The following is a 19,427-nucleotide window of genomic DNA, read 5'->3' on the forward strand; positions in this document are numbered from 1 at the left end:
TCCTCCACGATTTGTGAAAGCCATGGTGAGTTTGTTTGTTACAAATCAAAATGAGAGTAAAATGGAGGGGGGGGGGAAGCAGTTTAGGATGTGCATCTACTACTGTGCACTGAAAGCTATAAAATGGTAACAATGTCCTGATACAATGACTGAAGACTCAGACTTCAGTTTGAGTTTAAAGTTTAAGTGGTGCGTCTGAAACCTTTCAGTGATGTCTGTGATTCATTGTCATGGGTTGGCACTGGCCAGATGTTAATGCACCCATGAATATATGGGGTTTTTTTAACAACTACTGTGGGATGTGATCAGGAACAGAGCAGAGCAGGCTGAGGCACTCTCAGGTTTGGCAACTCCCACGTGGCTGGGCACCTTCTCCCAGAGGGGAGGGGGGTGAGCACACGCAGAAGGCACTTCTACAGTTTTCTACTTCTCTATCTTAGACGGGGCAGTTCAGTTCTAGTCTTGTCTACTCTCTTCTCCCCCCCAGGGCTCTGGCTTACTTGAGCTCGACTACGTGTTTTCCCTCCCCCACCCAGCCTTGTGGCTGGGCAGGGGAAGGAGGCTTGAGACGTCTGTCTGCTTGAACTAGAATCTAAAAAGAGGCTGAACCCCCCTGGAGTCTTGATTTTAACTCTTTGTGTCTTCAGAGGCATGTCTAAACTTCTGAGTGACCAATCTAGGTGCCAGCAGAAAAGCTGATCACTGATTGGCCTACTCACCTCTTTCTGGAAAAATTGACCTCCCCCCGCAACCACGACATTCATGCACATCTATGAATTCTGTGATTCTATATCCAGCCACAGAAAAGGAAAAGTAAAAGGAAAACCCATGAAAAATACGAGATGCCTTCTCTCCTGATCTAGAGGTCATTTGCAACTTTTAGGTCTGTACTTACTGAATGTGTCATAATTTCTTTGTGCTACTAACCAGTACCTTTTACTGGTTAATTCCAAGACAAATACTACTGCAGTGCCAACAGGTAATAACAAACAGCAGGAATCAGTGCTTGATGCCCCTTCTTGTGACAGAATGTTTTCTGACAGCATTTTGTTGTTGGTGTGGTTTTTGTTTGGGTTGGGGGGTGGCGTTGATGTTTTTTGCAGCACACCAAAGGCTTCGTTGCAAAATGCTGAATTAGAAGTAGACTGCACCAACCTGTTAATTTTTTTTTTTTTGGTCTCATCAAAATTTATGGAGGAAAAAAATCAACTGCAAGTTTACTACCAGCACTAAGGATTTGGCAAACTGCCCTTTGCTCTGCCCCTTCCAGAGTCATTTTCATCAGAGCTGAGTGGGCTTGTAGCTCGTTCTGCATTAGCAGCTTTCCACACTCACCTGGCAGAGGTGCAAATACGAGGGATGTGCTGCAGCAGTCAGTTAGCTCTCTGTAGCTGCGTATCTGAGCTTGCAATTGCGAGGGCAGCTGTTTTTGCTTTATCTGACTCTGATGGAGATAGTCTGCTAATAACCATAGCTGGGATTTCATCAGAGGGGATGAGTCAGTCCTTCAGCTCACTGCCGCCCTGCACAAAGCCATCCACTGGGTTTTTGCCGGGATAATGAGTTGAGTCAGCTCACCAAAGGCTGCACAAAGATTGCCCAGAGCCAGCGCGGGTGAGCAGTGGGAATGCAGAGCCAGGAGTGGAAAGGGTTAAGACGCAACCTCCCCGTCCTGGCAACAGGAGCTCTTAGATCACCTTGTCCTAGGCTATGGACTCAGCAAAATGAAAACTTACCTGGCAGTGAGGTCGGCAGGAAGCTTTTACATGAGATAGGGATCCTTTCTTTAAAGGTCGTTTGGAAGATCAGAGTGCAGGCAGGAAAGGGGAAAAGAAATTAGATCTGCTGCAGAGAGTACCTCTCCTCCATGGAAGCTTACAGAAGCTCCAGTTGAGCAGCTGTAAGAATTTTGGGTTGGTTTTGGTTTTGTTTTCTCTGGGTTTTTTTTCATTGTTTTTGGTGTTTAGGGTTGGGGGTTTTGGGGGGGTGGGGGTTGGTTTTTTGGGGGCTTGTTTGTGTGTTTTTGGTTTGGGATTTTGTTGTTTGTTTTGGGTGGCTTTTGGGGGGGGGGGGGGCGGGGGGGAGGCGGGTAATGTAAACTAAAGCAGGGAAAATAATTTGACCACAGACAAACTCTCGGTCATTTAACCTATGCTCAACATTCTGAGGAAAATGGATCATACTCAAGAGTTTTCAGGACTAAAAGAATAAAAGCGAGAGACACGTGGCTGCCCTGTGAAATCGCTGAATTATTACTGCCACTTGTTGCTGATGCTTCTCTTTCTGGGAGGCGTGCAGCTATCGGTCACGTTTATCAGGTTGGAGAGCATGCCAGGGCTCACCAGTTTAACTCTTCAGAGTTAGCTGATCAGAATAATAGCTGCATATTCTCATTTAAAATGTGCATCACTTTAGAGCACAGGCATTACACAAACACTCTGCAACACCAGTCAAAAATACCTGGAATTTAGAGCTCTAAAAATAAGAGGTAGGGCTCCAAGACACAAATAGGCAGTCTGTATTTCCAAGAAAGGAAGTGAAATGAAATGAAAAATCAAGCACTGAAATTAAATTAAATTAAACTTCACTGAATTAAATTAAATGAAATTAGATTAAATCTCGGGATTTCATTTCCTGAAAGAAAATGAAATCAAAAATCAAGGAATCCAGTGAAATAAAATAAAACTTCAAGAAATGAAATGAAGTGAAATGTAACAATCTAGACTTTTCCTTTCACAAAGTTAATATCTATTCAAGGAATGAAATGATATGAAGGAATGATGAGAAATGAAGTGTAACTTAAAGGAAAGAAATGAAATCAATAATTGAAAGGAAATTAAAAATAAGGAAATGGAATTAAATGAAATCTCAGTATTTCATTTCCTTTCATTAAATAAATTTTCATTTCATAATAGAATATGAAGTGAGAAATCAGGGAATGAAGTGAAATAAATTGAAATTTTGAGGTCTGAAATTAATGAATTGGAATGAAATATAACAAAATTAAGTGACATCAAGATTTCATATTCTTTTGTGAAATGACAAAGCAAGGAGTAAAATGAAATAAGAAACTTCATGTAATAAGAGGAAATTACATGGAATTCTAAAATACCAAAAAAAAAAAAAAAAAAAAAAGTAACAAAATGAAATTAAATGAAATATCAAAATTTCATTTCCTTACATCAGATGAATCTTCATTTCATGAAAGGAAAAGAAATGACAGATCAAGGAGTGAAATTAAATGAAATGAAATTTAATGTATATAATGACAATAAAGTGCAAAAAATGAAATTAAAACTACAAAAAGAAAGGAAATGTAACAAAATGAAATTAAATAAAATATCAAAATTTCTTTTTCTAAAAGGTAATAAAATGACAAATTTCATTTGATTTCACTTTGTTACATTTCCTTTCATTTTTTAAATTTAATTTCTTTCGTTTTATTCCATGAAGTTTCATTTCAGTTCACTTCATTTTTTGATGTTGCATTTCATCTTTGATGTTTCATTTCATTTTTAATTTTCATTTCATTTAATTGAATTTTCATTTCATGAAAGGGAATCAAATATTGAGATTTCATCTAATTTCACTGTTATGTTCATTTTCATTTCATTGTGTTGCACTTCATTTCATTTCAATTCATTTGCTTAAGTTTCAGTTCATTCTTTGACTTTTCACGTCATGAATTTTCATCTCATGAAAGGAAATTAAATCTTGAGATTTCCTTTAATTTAATTGTTACCTTTCATTTAATGCAGCTTTCTTTTGTATATGAGAAATTAACATTTTATATTGACAACTCTGTTACTTTGAGCGTGGTTGCAAAACTCGGGTTCATTAGTGACTATCCTCTTTCTCATAGGACATTTATTCCTTATATGGACAAGACCTGACTGGCTTAGTTTAATCACCTCAGCCTCCTGCTGGTATCATGCCACTGTCTCCCTTTGCACTCCCACATCAACTGAGACCTCTTGTCTTCATCACTGTAGCTTCTGATATCTTCATCCTACATCCACAGCTTAAATCCTTTATTTGATTCTTAAATTCATTGTACAGTGTTCCTAAAATTTGCGGTCCTCATCACTTCCTTTCTCTAGAGTATGTAGATTTGCTTTCCATTGCCTTACACCTACCATGGACAGGACTGTTCTCTTTTTTGGGGGGGTGTTTTATTTTTTAAGTTTTGCAAGCATTATTTTAGTATTTATTCTTACTGTTTCCAAGTTGCTGTAAGCACTTGGGAATGCTAAATCCAGGCCAAGGCCTTGTAGTGCTGGCACTGTGGCTGTGCCCCAGAGCTCTTGCAGCTTCCAGCCGGTGATAAGAGGTGTACTGGCAAGTCGACAGGAATAGAACAATTGTAGGACCACAGTTCTTACCGGGAACAATCATTTTGTCTCACCTTGTCAACTCGTAGTCTGCAATATAGGGCTGGCCTGCCCTCAACATCTGCACAGATGCTCAGGTCTTAAACTAGCCTGGAAGTCCAGGTCACTCTTAAGGTATGAATGCTTGATCCCAATTAAAAAGGGATGAAGCAGAGAGAACCTATGAGTTGCAGAAATCCAGAGTCAGCAGCTTTGGCAGAACTTTGTGAAGTTTCAGCCTTGGTGTCATTGTCTAAGTTTTAGGAAGCAGCAGCCTGTGCTGGCTTAGTGACAGAGTTCAGGCAGCAATTTGAATTTAAAAACTAAAATATGTCAATCAGAGAGAGAAGAAAAAAAAAAGGATCCTAATTAGGAAATGCAGGAAACTGACAGAGAAAACCAAATACATCAAGGACATAACCCTGAGAGGAAAACCTTTAAACAGTAAAGGATTTTAAGAAAATTTGGAATAGGAGTAATTCTAGCAATGAAACAGACTTAAGAACATTCAAATTGACACAGGGAAGACAGGGGGCCTTGAGCCAGTTTTTATGGAATAAGCAATATATGTTAATCTTGGCAAACTCCATCCTATAGCTTTGTCCCTGGTCATACCCAAAACACCGGAAGTGAAAGGAAGACAATATAGAATCAATTCCCTGGACATCTCTATGCTGAGAGAGGCTGTGACAAGTTCAGAAAAATAGGACAGGAAGACCAACAAAGGAAGGGAAGAGGGTATTTCTCACTGCACCATGACTTCAAGTCCATGAGAGCCTCAGTGTCACACTGATTGGAAGGCAATGAAATGAAAAGTCACAAAGGTCCAAATCCTTACACAGGTCATTATTTTCCACATCAAATAGATTTATATTAATGGCATCTCATGCCCATTAATGATATCTAGTGCTTAATAGTTGCAGTGGAAGTGCCTTGCATAAGTGGGAATTCAATGTCTAACTGCAGCTGAGCATCTGACCCTCTGAAACTGGCTCTGCCAGACCCTGCAGTGTCCCTGGAGCCTCTGCTGTGCAAGGGCTGCTGTATGAAGAGCACCATGTGGGATGGGAACATAGCATCCTGTCCCTGTGGTGGAGGGGAGTTGCTGCACACAGGATACTCTGGTGTGGGCTGCTGACATCCTGGACCAAAGGTAATTACTTACGTCTTCATTTTTGTTCTCTGACTTTCCCACTAATGTTTCTTCCTATTTCTATGGGTTTGTGTGTGCGGCTGCCTGTGGCCCAGAAGGTCTATTATCTTCCCATCCTGACATCTTGATAGGTAGTAGAACGAGTGGGATACAGCACTAAGAGGTCATTAGCATTCATATAGGTCAGGAGCTCATTTGGGGGTTTTGCATGACAGTTTTTTCCAACTTCTTGTCAGAAACAAGTGTTGATAAGCTCGAGGGCTGTCACCAGTGGTGAAGCTGCAAACATGAAATCAAACCTTAGTGGTGCTTGGGGGCAAGGAGGAGCTCACCTTGCACATTTGCTCACCTACAGGATTGGGAGCTCATGAAATGCTCCCTAGAAAATACCAAGTGTGCTGCAGGAGCTGGCAATTTGCTACCTGCACCTCTCCTCTGCTGTCCAGGGCAATCACACTGTCTCAGAATTTCCTTTTCTTGTGTATAATATGCCAAGTGAGCATCTTTCTCCTATCCTACACTGAGCTTGTGAGTCTCTTATTTTCAGTGTACACTAAAATGTTTGTGGACTACTGTGTGTATGTGTGTGTCTGTAGAAGATTGTTAGTGCTGCTTAGATTTGTAGGTGCTTGTTAGGAATTTCATAATTTCACCCAGAGTTTCCTTATGTGTAAAATGGAGATAATAACAGGTAATTACCAACTTGGCAGGGCTGCTGTGAGGACAAATTAAACAATGCTCATGCGGGTGTTTGCAGATGAAATGCATGATATTAGGACTAAATATAATGATTGAATGTTACAGAAGAGAGTTTGTATTCACTATGGTGATTGAATATGATTTGAAAGCACTTTATATGTCTTCATTTCTTGTGCAATACTGAGTATTTGTGAAAGGTGGAAAACTAGTGGAGACAAGTTTGGGAGATGTGTCAAACAAATGGGTAAAGTTCCTCTTTAACTTGAGAGCTGACTGACTTTCTTCTCTCAGCTAAATCTAATGCTGAAAAAGGGACAAGAGAACAGAGGAATGAAAATGTGGGCAAGCTAGAGAGGAAGGGAATGAAAATTAAATGCAATTCAAGATCATGATTTCAAAGAACAAAAATGTAAAAAATTAAAGCGAAAATAAAAGCAAGGGAAAAAAGGACAGAGGAAATGAAAGAAACCTCAGGGATTCATGGGTGTTACATGTTCTCAGTACATGGAATTATGAGAAAGTAAACACCAACTTAAAAGAGGCATCAGAAACAACAGATGAAAAGCATATGCAGGAAAAGAAATTGGATGAAATGGGAAGGAAGCAAGAGATGTGCTTTATTGGTATTTGTTTTCATTTTGTTAAGTGTAATGACATCATTCTTTTATTTCCTGTGGGTTGTTGAGAGGCATGTCTTTGCAAATCTAGAAGAGGGTGCCATGTATTTCAGATGCTTTTTGCATCTGTCCCATGGGCAGTCTGTTAAGATTAAGGTGTGGATGCATTTGTCAGCCTGAGAATGGCCCTGTCTGGTTTCATTTGGCTCTCATGCTGTCTCTGGAGAATTAATGGAACAAGTTCATTTCTGCCTACTTCAGTGAAGCTGCTCTGCAAGTGAATCAGAGCCACTCTTACTGCTAAATGTAGATGTTGCCTTATGAACCTCTGATCCTAAGTGTTTTTCAGGTTAAACCTGGAATGTTTTGTGATTAAATCAAAATAATCAGACAAAAGCCTAATTGCTATGAACACTCTGAGTATGCTATGTTGGTGTGCAGGCTGCCCAGAGGATTGGCAAGGGGAGGTGGACCACAAGAGTCAGGTGTAAATAACCAATGCACACAGAGTTCTGGGAGCAGACTGCCTTTCTTTGTAAATTATCCTGGGCTGCAATGAAAATCACTGGCAAACATCCTTGCAGGGTCCTGTGGCCCATTTGCTTTTGCTCTCTCTGGTTCACCCTCTCTCATCCACACCCTCCCTACTTCAACATCTCTCCAAATCCAGGATGGCTTAAGTTCTTTACCTTGTTTCACATCTCTTCCTTGCACCCCAAAATTTATTTTGGGCTGAATCACTCTTAACTCAGTTGCCTAAATTAATCTTTTGTGTGATTCAACTGACTAAAATTGACGTAAATTGAGTAAACCAGAGCTGAAATTAACACAGTCTGACTAAAATAGCACCTGCCTTTTCAACCAAACCAATGCCTGTCTCTTCCTCACCTCCACCCACATACCATGATTTTAACATTTCTTTCTCCTCATTGCTCTTCCACTTATCCCACTGCCATGTGCAAACTGTGCTGTCAGTGGTCAGGGTTACCTTCTCTGCTCCAGTATCCTGTTCTCCTCATCCCACAGCATAGGCTGTTGGTCCCTGTTAACAGCCAAGCCATGCCTATGTCCAAGCCCATGCAACAGCTTTACATCTTCTACTGGATTTTCCTGTCCTTCACCACTGAGATGTACCATCTGAGTTCAGAGCCTATTTGCACTGGGCACTTGTTGTACCTGTAGAAATTATAGTCTTACCCAAAGAATTTGCAAGTCAGAGTGATGGTGGAGGGTTAAAATAATAATTTCTGTTTAAGTTAACTGCGGGTAGTTGGGGGAAGGTAGAAGACGCACAATCTGAACTTTACAGATAGTTTGGAACAAACATCAGCTTCTGCAACTAGGTGCATACCATTGTTTAAGTATGACTCCAGCCCAGGAGATAATTGAGAAGCATTGTTTTAACCAAATCAAGTATAACACAGGGTAGAGCGTAGGTATGATCTAAGATAGTAACTAAGAAATAGGATAGCCAGTATCTAGGGGTGGAGGTTAGTTAACATATGTATAATTTGAAACTATAAAAATCACAAATCAACTCTGTATTCTGGGGCACAAGATTTGGGCACTGTATGCCCCTGTGTCCCCATGTGCTTGAATAAAGAACCGCATATGATCGCCTTCGTGTGTTATATGTTTTCCTACGCTAACAAGAGTGTCATGACGTACAAACAGGAGAGGGAAGTTAGATGAAGGTGAAGTTATTTGCCAAAGGTAGGCTAGCAGGCCAATAGCAGAGTTGTGGGTGTCACACTCAAAGCCTCTCTTCCTTTTCCATGACTTTCTTTAAGCCAGCATGGCATTTCTCATCACCTCTTTCAACCCCTGTCTTTGGGCCCTCACCCTCACAGAGTGGTAAAACATCTCCTTTGCTTGCTTTCTCATCCCTCTGGCTTTCTGACTTCCTTTACCTTCCCCTTGGAGCCTGCTCACATTGACTATGCTTTCTACCCTCCTCTTGAAAAATATGGGTGTTTGCAGCCAAAACTAAAGTATGGCTTCTCTGGTTAAGCCGTACTTTATGTCTGGCAGCATGCTCCACCCTTTGCATCTGGGTATCTCTTTGGGGGAAGGATTTATTCCATAATTGCTCTAACTTATTTATTATCAGTGCATATGTATCTGCAGTGTGTCTTGGGGTGACTTTTTGATGCTTGCATCCCCAATTGTCTGTTCTGTTCATGCTGTACATTAAGTTCTGTACCTTTAAGACTAAGTAACCCCTGATAAGTAATAGCTGTGTTAGTTAACCAATACAGCCTTGCTTCTGGTCAGCAACAGCTATATCCAGTCAGGATGAGTGATATAAAAGAGGGGGCTAGCTGGTAGGGGGAGGACCATCATGGAGGAGCAACTTCAAGGAGCATGAAGGAGAGATTCATGAAGCAGGATCCTGGAGAGAGAGAATCACTGCTGTGGGACTAGTTCTGAGCGTGAAGGGGGAGACTAGTTCTGAGAGTGAAGAGGGAGAAAGAAGACGTGTGGAGTTTGTTTTGAAAACAGCGTTCACTCCTCTGCATTCCTGCTCCTGGACTGTGCCCATCTGAGGCATGGACAAGCAGCGTCACGGAGACCTGCTTTGCTCTTAGTTAGTTTTAGCTAGCTGAGGCAGAGAAGCTCTCCAAACTGTTTTTTTCTTTTTCTTGGGACTATTTAAACCTGCTCCAGACTGAAAAACCTAAAGGAGCACCGGCAGCTTGCACCTGTGGCCCACAGGGGCCTGGACCTCCAGAGGGACTGATAAGAGACTGAGTGAGCTGAGCTACCCACAGCAGGGACTTCCTGAATTTACCATCTCACTTCAGAATAACAAAAGGGGTTTTTGTTTCATATTATTCATTCTTTATGCTTGTGGGTCCTTTGTTAAATAAATAGTTTTTTCCTTTTTTTTCTCCAAGGAAGTTCTTTTCCTGGACTGGTTGGGGGGGAGAGGCGATTTGGGTTTGCTTCCTAGAGGGACCCCATTCAGGACTTCTCTCACAAATTTGCCCTAAACCAAGACAAGTGTTATGCAAACTGTAAAAGCTCCTAGGTCTAAAGATAACCATGTGTTTACCTTCCAAACACAGATGAACTCAAAAACAAAAGGGAATGGCAGGCTCATGAGGAGATGAAGGCAGGGAATCATCCTGATCTAGTTTGCCAAGGTAGTGTTCACAAAAGTAGGTTACCTCGTTCTGCAGACAAACAACTCAATCTAACCTCACTGTCTTCCAGATGACTGAATTAATTTCCCAGCACTGCTGTGTAGTTCCATAGCAGTGGAGAGCAGCATGTCCTGGACAGCCAGAGCAGGATGTTTCTCATCCTAACTGTCAGGCTGAGTATCCCATGCAGGGACTTACATGTGGAGCTTCTCGTTCCACAGTGTTGGGTGACAGCTGTAGCTTCCTGGAGGTGGTGGACAGAGGCTGGGATGTTGTAGAGGCTGCTGTGATAGATTTATCCCCAAGCTCAGAAGAGCCTTGTTGCAGTTAATGGCCTTCAGAAGCTGGAAAGCCACTGTGCTACATAGTGACCAAGGCGACCAGTACATCCCACACACGGCTTGTCACAGTGCTACCCCAAGCACTCTTATGAGTGATAGCTGAGCTGTGATTTGCTTTTCACATTGCTCTGAAGTGTTGAAAGAAGATCATAAGGTCATTACCTTACCTGAGCTCACAAAGTGACCCCACTACATCCTATATGCAACTTCCAGGAAGACCAGGTAAAAAATGTTTGTGAGATATGCAAAATGCTAAGCCATTTTTCGCAATCATTCCAAAGATCATCTGCTATCTAATAGCATTTACTGTGACTTAGGTCAATTGTCAGCATGAGGAGAAAATACAGATGCAATCATTGCTTCCTCTATTAATTGAGAGCCTCAACTAAGTGGAATTACAGCCAGGAAGACTGGACACTCATTCTGCTTGTCAGAACAAAGATGGTAGGGATTGGGATCTGCTACAGGCTGCACTCTTCCTCAGGGGATGCAGCTGCTTCTCAAGTAGAAGAATATAAATATGGGAGGGTAGGAAGAAGGTGTGGGGGACTGGCAAGCAGAAACCTATTCCTGAGCCAGTCATGCTAGACGAGTAAAAGAAAAAATGCCCAGGGTCACTCTCAAGGGAAGAATTTTGAAAGATCCCCCTAATATGACAGGGCAAATAGAAAACATGAGGTGGGTAGGATAAGCTAAACATAAGCGAAGAGATAAGGATTCTTCATCAGAAGGGGTAAAAGAAATATGGATAAACTGAGAGCTGTGGCTTATTTCTGCTGCAGCTTCTCCTCCCCCTCCCTTCCTCCTGTGTGCTTTGCATGAGGATGCAACACAGTAAACTGCCACAAGCTCAAAATAAAGAGTACTGGGGGAAAATCCATCTGAAAAATACCCCTCTGCCAAAAAACCCTCTTAAATATGATGATCAAAGTGTTCAGGTATTAACAGATGAGAATGGTTTATGAATCTGGATTAGCTCAGAATCCATCTGATTATTTTTAAACCTCTAAGACTGAAAGCTATATAGAAATGCCATTGAAATGAAATGAGCTCATTGAAATGAACAGCAAAATCTTGATTAATTGGGTTGCAAAAGAAATGGATCTAAAAACAGGCACTGGAGGAACAGGAGTGCATTATGCATTTGGGTTTTGCTTTTGGAAGAATTCAAAACGAGATCTTGTTGCCAATGCTGATCCAAAATTATGATATTCTAAGCCTGAATTCAGGTGCGCATAGACTCAGGGAGGGATTGTCCAGGTGTCTTGGTTTGAAAGAGAGATATCTGCTAGGAAGGGGCAGGACTTTTCTAGAGATGGAGAATTTAATTTTTTTTTTTTAATTATTTTAATTAAAAAAAATTAAAGGAGTTTTTAGACAGAGGTATGGGGGTAGGAATAACAGTTTTTTACTAGTATATATGACAAAACGACAAACAAACAACAACTATAGTATTAATAATAAACAGAACTAAGAACTTTGAGGGCTTTTTTTTACAAAAGCTTAGAGCAGTTTGATTTTGGCGCCCTTGCAGGGCTCTGAGAGGCTGAACTGGAAGGAAGGAAAGTTTTGGGCTGGTGGATGAGATGAGGAGTTTTGCGCTGGCAGCTGGAGTAGTAGGGGTGTTTTGGTAGGGTTGGGTAGTGCAGGGCTATAGAGTAGCAGGGGAACTTTAAAGCTTTGAAGAAGCAGCGGCGGTGGGGGGAGGTTGGAGAAAATGAGCTTAGGATTTTTGGGTACACAGCAGATGATGATAGATTTTTTAGGACGAGGTAGAGGCAGAGGGCAGCTTGACTGTCTTTTTTGGCGCTGAGAGCAAGAGTGCTTCTCTCTCTCTTAGATTTGTCTTTTTGCTTTTCTTAAAGCTTATTATTTTTCTTTTCTGAGGGACACTTAGGGATTTATAAACAATAGGTGTAGCTTCGTGTTGCTATATTTTTTAGGTACTTCTTTTGTTTTGACTAAGTAGTCATCAAGGCTTCTTGGAAACTTATGGGAAAAAATTCTGTGAGAAGAAAAAAAACCAAATCTAACCCCCAACACCAGGTCACTGCTCCTGTGACATTATCTCAAGACCAGGACTATCATCATGCCTCTGGTCGGTTGGCTGAGAAATTCTTCCCTACCAAAGTCCAAGCAGTAATGTCTCCAGTATCAAAACAAAGGTGCTCTGCTGGTTTCCCTGTGTGTGGCTTGAGGGGGTGTCCGGGTGTGTCCCTGCTTGGAGGGATGCTATGGCCTGGGACAAATGCTGCTGTGCAATATCTCAGTCAAGCCATATGGTGGTTTGGCTGCACAAAGAGCAGCAGGAACAGAGGCAGCTGGCACGTCGCTGGCTCTCTTTCTATGACCTTAGTTCAGCATTTATAATGAAAAAAAAAAGTAAACAGCAAATTTTGAATGTGAATTCCTGTGAAGTTTTGCTTTCACACCTCCAACATGTCTGTCTGGAAATGGCCCTTCTAGAGGGAGGTTTGGTCGGCTCCTTTTATTTGCTTTCTCTGACTCACAAGAGTCACTTGCACCCACTTGATCCGCTTGCACTGTGGTACTGCTGGACAGAAGCACTGGCAAGTGAAAGGCAGAGGTCTTCTGGAGCTAGTAGTGCTTCTGATAATGTCATGAGCAGCTGATTTCTCCTTTGCATTGCTTCTTCGGATGTTTTTAAGCTAAATACACCTGAGTCCCATGTATGCGGATCAGTAAATGGCATCGTCAAAACCAAATCAACACACTTCTACCACATCTGTCTTGGTTTGGAAAGACAGGTATCCATCAGGGAAAGTTGGAGCTCCCCTTGGAATAGAGAATGTAAACCCCCTCCCTCCAAATTATTATAATTTTGAAATTAGGGGCTTTCAGGCTAAAATATGGGAATAGGAATAACAGTTCTTTACTAGGAATATTAAAAATACAAATGCAGTAGTACAAAAAACAAACAAGCAAACAAACGAAAGTCCTAGAAAACCCTGACAGAGTCAGGAATACAACCTGACACCCTGTTGGCCAGGGTGTTGGCAGCAGTCCAAATAAATCCTCCCAGAGTAACAGATGTTGTTCTGTGGAGTAGAGACAATCCTGTAGAAAAGGTTCCAGTGATGGCAAGATGGGTCTGGTCTTCCTCTGGGAATCCAGTAGAAAACAGGCTGCTTGGTATTCCTACACCTCAGGTTTTACCTTGGTAGAAACGGTTGGCTCCTCCCCCACTGGGTGGAGCATCTCACAATGGGATGATGTAATGTGTCATGTCATTGGTGAGCCTTAATGGTCCATTAACAGAAGATATTCACACACACTCCCCCTCCACCCCCCCCTCAAGGGTGGACAAAGGTGAAAGAGATAAGAAACACTGCCCTACCTGGTTTTACCAGCTGGCCTATTGTCAGAAGGCATCAGTCCTCCTCCCTCATGGAGTTAGAAGAGATAAAGAAAAACATCTCCCCAACTGCTTTCAACAGATGAAATAGAGTACACTTTTTTTTTTGTTACATAACCCAAGATAACATCTTGAAATCTAGCTGTATCTTTCCTTATGTTCATGAATCACAGATCAGCTTCTCCCATCTCCAGGTCTAAGCCTACGCTTCATCCTCCTGCATCTCTGCTCAGAGGGTTCCCTTTTTCCTTCCTATGCCACTCCCTTCACACAGTTTTGCATTTATTGTGGGGGCCAAACTCCTTCCTAACTATTAATTTTCGTATTTTTAGGGCCAGCTCCTAACTTCTTTCCCCTCTAGTCAAGCCTCACAGTTACATTCTCTCCCCCTCTGTATAAATATAGTGTTCTATTTTGCCATGGCTTTTTTTAGCCATTCTCCAGGATGTCTAAAACTTTGTAGATACCAGAGCCTCCTCTCTGCTTCCAAGTGCTTTCCTTCTTTTCACCAAATATACAGCTTTTCAAATGAATTTATTCACTCCTGAACACTTAATGTCTGTCTTGCATCCCTGCAACTGACTCCCTCTTACCCACCACTTTGATTATAACTTAGCCATAACTTCGGTATGTCTCGTCATCAGCACATAACTCTGTCTCCAACTTGCTCTTGCTGCACTGGCTGGAGGTCTGCTCCACAATATCTGGATAGTCTCATTAATCACCTCCTGCCAGTCTGCTACTCCTCCCTCCAGCCTCTGCCTGGGACACCCATCCCAGCCTTCCTTGTCTGCTCCACTCTTTTTCCTGTTGGCTCTTACTTGAGCATTTTCTTCCCCAGAGAGCTGATAGCAATGCACACTGACAGGTGGCCAGTACACAAGTAAGTGCACAATGCTGACTTAATCTTTCAGTGCCCTCATTCCTGGTGCTCCTTTGCCTATAAAGCACGCCATGATTTGAGAGCTACATAATTATAGCTGCAATTAAGCATCCTATTCAGAGGCTGCATTGCTGATTCCTCACTGTTTTCTTTAGCCAGAGCTACCATTCAGAGTTTGACTCATCTGCAAAGGGACTCTACAGCTATCTTTCTTCATTTCTTCACCTCACCTACTGCAGGAGAAACCAAAGTAAATGCAGGTGACTTTGGTTTGGGGTTTCATTTTTTTAAGCTCTTCTCTATACCAGCCCTATGAAGTAGAGTAGTATTTTCCTCATTTTAGAGAAAAGGAACTGAAGCACAGTAGATTACTTGGCCAAGGCCCCTCAGGGTAGCTCAGCTGAATTGCAGGTTTGAGTCACTGCCTGTATAGGTGTTGAATAAGCAAGAGCTTAGGTTCAGCACTATTTCTTAGAGGAAGCTGCCTAAAAGTGCTGCCCTATGAAGAGGAGCAGACAGGGAAAACGACTAAAGGTCTTTCTGTGTGTGCTCAGTCAGCAAATACCTCACTGCAAGACATGGAAACATGGAAAGGAACAACGCAATTGTTCCTTTCTGCTCTCTTCAGAGGACTCTCTTACCTATTTACTCTCACATGGAAACATGTGAGTGGGAGGCCAGAAGCACTTGAGAAGCACTCATTTGCGGTAATTCTCCGGTTCAGCAACTAGGTTTTCTCCCCGAGGCAGTGTAATGAGACAGAAAGGAAACCTGTGAAAGCATTTCTTCATCCTCCAGATTGTAGTCTCTCAGTGCTGCTGCAGAAGTGACACACACCTGCCTGCCACCACCTGCAGCTCTTTGGGTCACTGGAGGGTGAACGGGGAAGGCAGGAGCTTTTTCCTCTCCACTCTGAAATCATCTTGTTTGGGGCTTTTTTGCTCTGCCAGTACTTGGACACGACTAATGCACCCATTCCTGTGCTGGCTTGGCAGCCCTTGCAAATGGGATTTCAGACTCAGGACAAGTGTAGCATGGCTCGCTGTGCATGTAGCAGTCTCCCCACAAACCCCTGGATGCTGATCCAGAGAAGAGAATCAAGAAGGTGCAATCTCCACCAAGCCTTTGTGAGTCTTGCTGTGGTGCCAGCCAGCACAGGGAAGGAGTATAGTGTATAATAACAACCACGGCACAGGTGCCTATTTATTTACTCTTCTATTTCAGGACAGCAAGGCCCTGTCACTCCAGACTAACCTGCAGCTGACACATTGAGAAATGGAAAACACTCTCTTGTAGCCTCCATCACATAAACAATTAGTTGTCTTTGCTCAACTAATTTTTAAGCAGTTGCTGCTTTTTATGGAGAAAAAAAAAACAACCCAAACAACAAATCAAATCAAAACAAAACCCCACCAAAATTAGTATGGTTTAATCAGAGACATTTTGGTAAATCATGTTGTTTTGTTTTGGAGGATACCACTCCTCACAAAAAGACTTCTACTATACAGCTCTTGAACACTGTATCACAAAATGATACTTATTTTAATATCATCCCCTGTTTTTACTCCTATTTTGCATGTAGATGGTAACTGTTCTTCAGTAAAATAAGATGTAGGTGAGGGGGAAATCATCAGGATTTTATTCCTAAAGACCTGAGCACTCAAAGGTTTATAACAAGAGCCTGTAGCAGTTTATGCCACACGAGAAACACTGCTGGGAAATTTATCAAAGAATGTATCATGGGGTGGGCTATTTAGGGACTGAAATTACATAGGAAGGACTGGCAAGAGAGATGTGTGCTGAGGACAAGCACAGTTGCAATTAATGCTAAATATAAGGTGTCATAACTTTAATGCACAGCCTGCACTGCCTCACAAAGGAAAGTTAAGCAATTAGGCCCAAATAAGCAGATTATATGTGGGAGGTGTTTGAAGACATATTTAAAACACTGTAGTAGGGTTGGGGGAGGGTTACAACAAGAGGTAATATTTCTTGATAGGTTAGTTTACAACCTTTGGAAAGCATTCTGGAACCAGACCAGAAAAGTAATCAAGTCCTTAACCAGGATTTGGCCTGGGACGACACCCTAACAGAGGTGAAAACTAAAGAGATCCAACCCTGCCTATGCACACGCAGCCCCTCCAGCAAGTAATCCCTGGGAACAAAACAAATTCAGAGACCGATAGCATAGTTCTGTGTGGATTTAAGCTCCCTCAGCACAATACAAAATCAGCCTTCCCTTCCTCTTCCGTGTTTCTCTTGAGCCAGTGCTAAGACAGAGAGGAAAACCTGAGCCCAAACAATAATGACTCTATTTTAGAGTGGAAACTGGAATTTATTCCTTGATCCTGGAGGCACAGGGCCAGGTGCAACTATTTCCCCCACCCTGCCTGCCAAGTTTCTTCTTCCGTAGTCCTGAAGGGTTGGATTGACTCCGTGGCAGAGAGGGCAGCTTGTTTGCACAGCCCTTTTTACTCCTCTGAGGTGAGGCTGGAGGATCGGGGAAAATCAAAAGGAACTGAATCATCCAACCTTATAAAAACTCCAGGTCAGGAAAAGACTTGGTTGGAATGTACCAATGTTAGAATGGGGAGGAGAGATGAGATGGGACACGTGCTTGCTTTGGGAAGGAATCTCAGCTTCTGCAAAGCTCCTTGCCCCTATTTATCCTATCAACATAGAGACAACATTCTGTCTTCTACTGTCTTTAGAGAGATGGGTCTAAACATTTTATCACAACAAAGTGAAAATAATCTCTGCTGCCTTTACTTGGATGTGGGAAATATTCGCTTGCCTTTGAATACAAAACTATACATATTTTGTGAACCTACTGTTGCTTTCTTGTGGGAGCCTTAGGTGAACACAAAAGACTACATTGTGCAGCTACAAATGAATAGAGCACCCAGGATTAAGGAGATTTTATTTAGCCCCACATGAAGTAGCAGAGCTGATGGCAGCCTCTGGTACAGAAAAAAAATACAACCAATAAGTAATTTAGAGAACACTGGAACTAAGAAAGTCATATCTCTTGTATATTTGTATATGTGGTTATTGACCATGGCGTCTAAGATGGCAAAAAATTAATTTCAAGCTCTTTCTTCAGATCAGGCACTTATTAGCATTCTCAATTTTATGGACTATCTGAGATCTAATAAGGCATGAACCCATGTTGTAACTTTCACTGTCAGGGACTGTGATAGAGTCTCTTTTTGCTTTCAGGCCTGTTATTTTTCACAAAATCTGTAGGGATATAATTACACTTCTGCAAACTTGTTTGAAATCAGACAGTGGGCTCAAAAGTTTATTAGAGACATGGACAGACAGGCAGACAGATGCAGACACCATGACCATATAAGTCTCATTTCCATCAGAAATAAGGCTAAAAGAACTTACATGGAAATTAATTTTTAAAGAAGAATTGATAGGCAGAGGAGTAGATTTTTGCAAAATGTAATTTCAAATTTTAAGTGAATTTCATGCTAGGAAAAGCTATTGAAGACAGTCTGGAATACTAAAAGTATCTCTTATGTAAAGGAGAGGAACAGCACAGGATGAGCTGTGGTGGCCCACCTGATCCTTGTTTTTTTAAACTCACACTGAGGGCAGGTGATTTCTTAGAGAGAGGAAACAAGGAGCAGGTTCAGAAGTTCTGTCCCCTATAGTTTTTTCTGCATGTGAGCACTTAGGTCTAATCAAAGATGTAAAGCACTGCAAATGCCTCTGAATGTTTGTTTTTCACCACTGTCTTTGACTTTATCTTTGTTTCCTTGCTCATTCCCTGCCAGCTCTGTCCCTGGGCTGTAGTGGGGAAGTCCTGCTTTTTATCCTTTGTGTATGCAATCCGCAGTGGAACCAGAATCTTGATTAGAGCCCCTAGCAATGACCACACACCTCGCAAAAATTGTAATTTAACATTACAGCCCCCAGTCTCTCTGGTGGGATGTGCATGGGTATTTATTCATGCTCCCAGCCAGAGACGGGAAGCAGGGCTGTTTTACTCCCAGCTCTGACACCAGCCTGCTGGGCAGCCTCTGGCACATCACTCTGTTGTCTCCCCTCTGTAAGCTGGGTACCCCACACCACCTGCTTTTCTGGAGTCGCTGAGCTGCCAGAGGATGGAGAGAGGGCTGGCTACCAGCTCACTGCAGCCAGCTGGCCACTGCCTGTGGCCACCATAGTGCTCTGCCCATCCCCCTGGCCGCAGTTGTGTCCCCCTCTTCCTCGTGAGCATCCTTCAGGTGGCCACCAAGTCTGAAAAAGGGGGGCAAAAAGTCTTAAATAGACTTTTGCATTTGCACCCCAGAATACACCCAGGGCCCAGGCCTAGCTCTCCTCCAAGCACTGCAGTCAGGACACTGCTGCCAGCCATGCCAGGGTGTTGTCCCAAATCTGTGTTCTTTCACCCAATGGGGAAGCTGATCCACAGACAGAGTTGAGAGACTTGATTTTATTTCATCTCTGCCCAGAGATGGGTGCGAAGTGGTAAATCCACAAAGCTAGGAAGCATATTTATGCATACATACACAATGTACACATATGAACATATTCTCTCTCCCCACCTCGGTTTAAAGGCACAGGGTATTCCAAATTCATGTGTTCAGAGGGTGAGGGTCTTCCCTAGGAGGTGTGGTTTTCCCCTTTCAATGCACCAAGTTCACTCCTAGGATACAATTTCACAAATTAGTTAAAGATTTTTAACCCACATCCCTCAAAGCTGGTTTAGGCCACCATATAACCAGTCTCTTCCCTTCATCTTGCATCGCATCCTACATCTCTTAGGTCAGGTTGTTCTCCTTTTCACAGAACCTGTTTTCCCCGCAACTCGTGTCCCCGTCGCCGGGG

The 19,427-nt window shown here is 42.3% G+C and overlaps 2 long non-coding RNA genes across 2 annotated transcripts in view; one reads left to right on the forward strand and one right to left on the reverse strand.

The window, feature by feature from the left end:
* LOC134549890 (uncharacterized) overlaps positions 1–1,473 on the reverse strand; it is a 29,419-nt gene extending 27,946 nt beyond the window's left edge. Inside the window, exon 1 of the long non-coding RNA XR_010080203.1 lies at positions 1,336–1,473. This is a non-coding gene — a long non-coding RNA (uncharacterized LOC134549890). The remainder of the gene's footprint in view (positions 1–1,335) is intronic.
* Positions 1,419–9,735, forward strand: LOC134549889 (uncharacterized). The gene is made up of 3 exons (XR_010080202.1): positions 1,419–1,900; positions 5,372–5,523; positions 9,507–9,735. It is a non-coding gene; the product is annotated as an uncharacterized LOC134549889 (long non-coding RNA).
* Positions 9,736–19,427: the final 9,692 nt, after the last annotated feature.

Source organism: Prinia subflava, chromosome 4, assembly GCF_021018805.1.
Source record: "Prinia subflava isolate CZ2003 ecotype Zambia chromosome 4, Cam_Psub_1.2, whole genome shotgun sequence".
Classification (NCBI taxonomy): domain Eukaryota; kingdom Metazoa; phylum Chordata; class Aves; order Passeriformes; family Cisticolidae; genus Prinia; species Prinia subflava.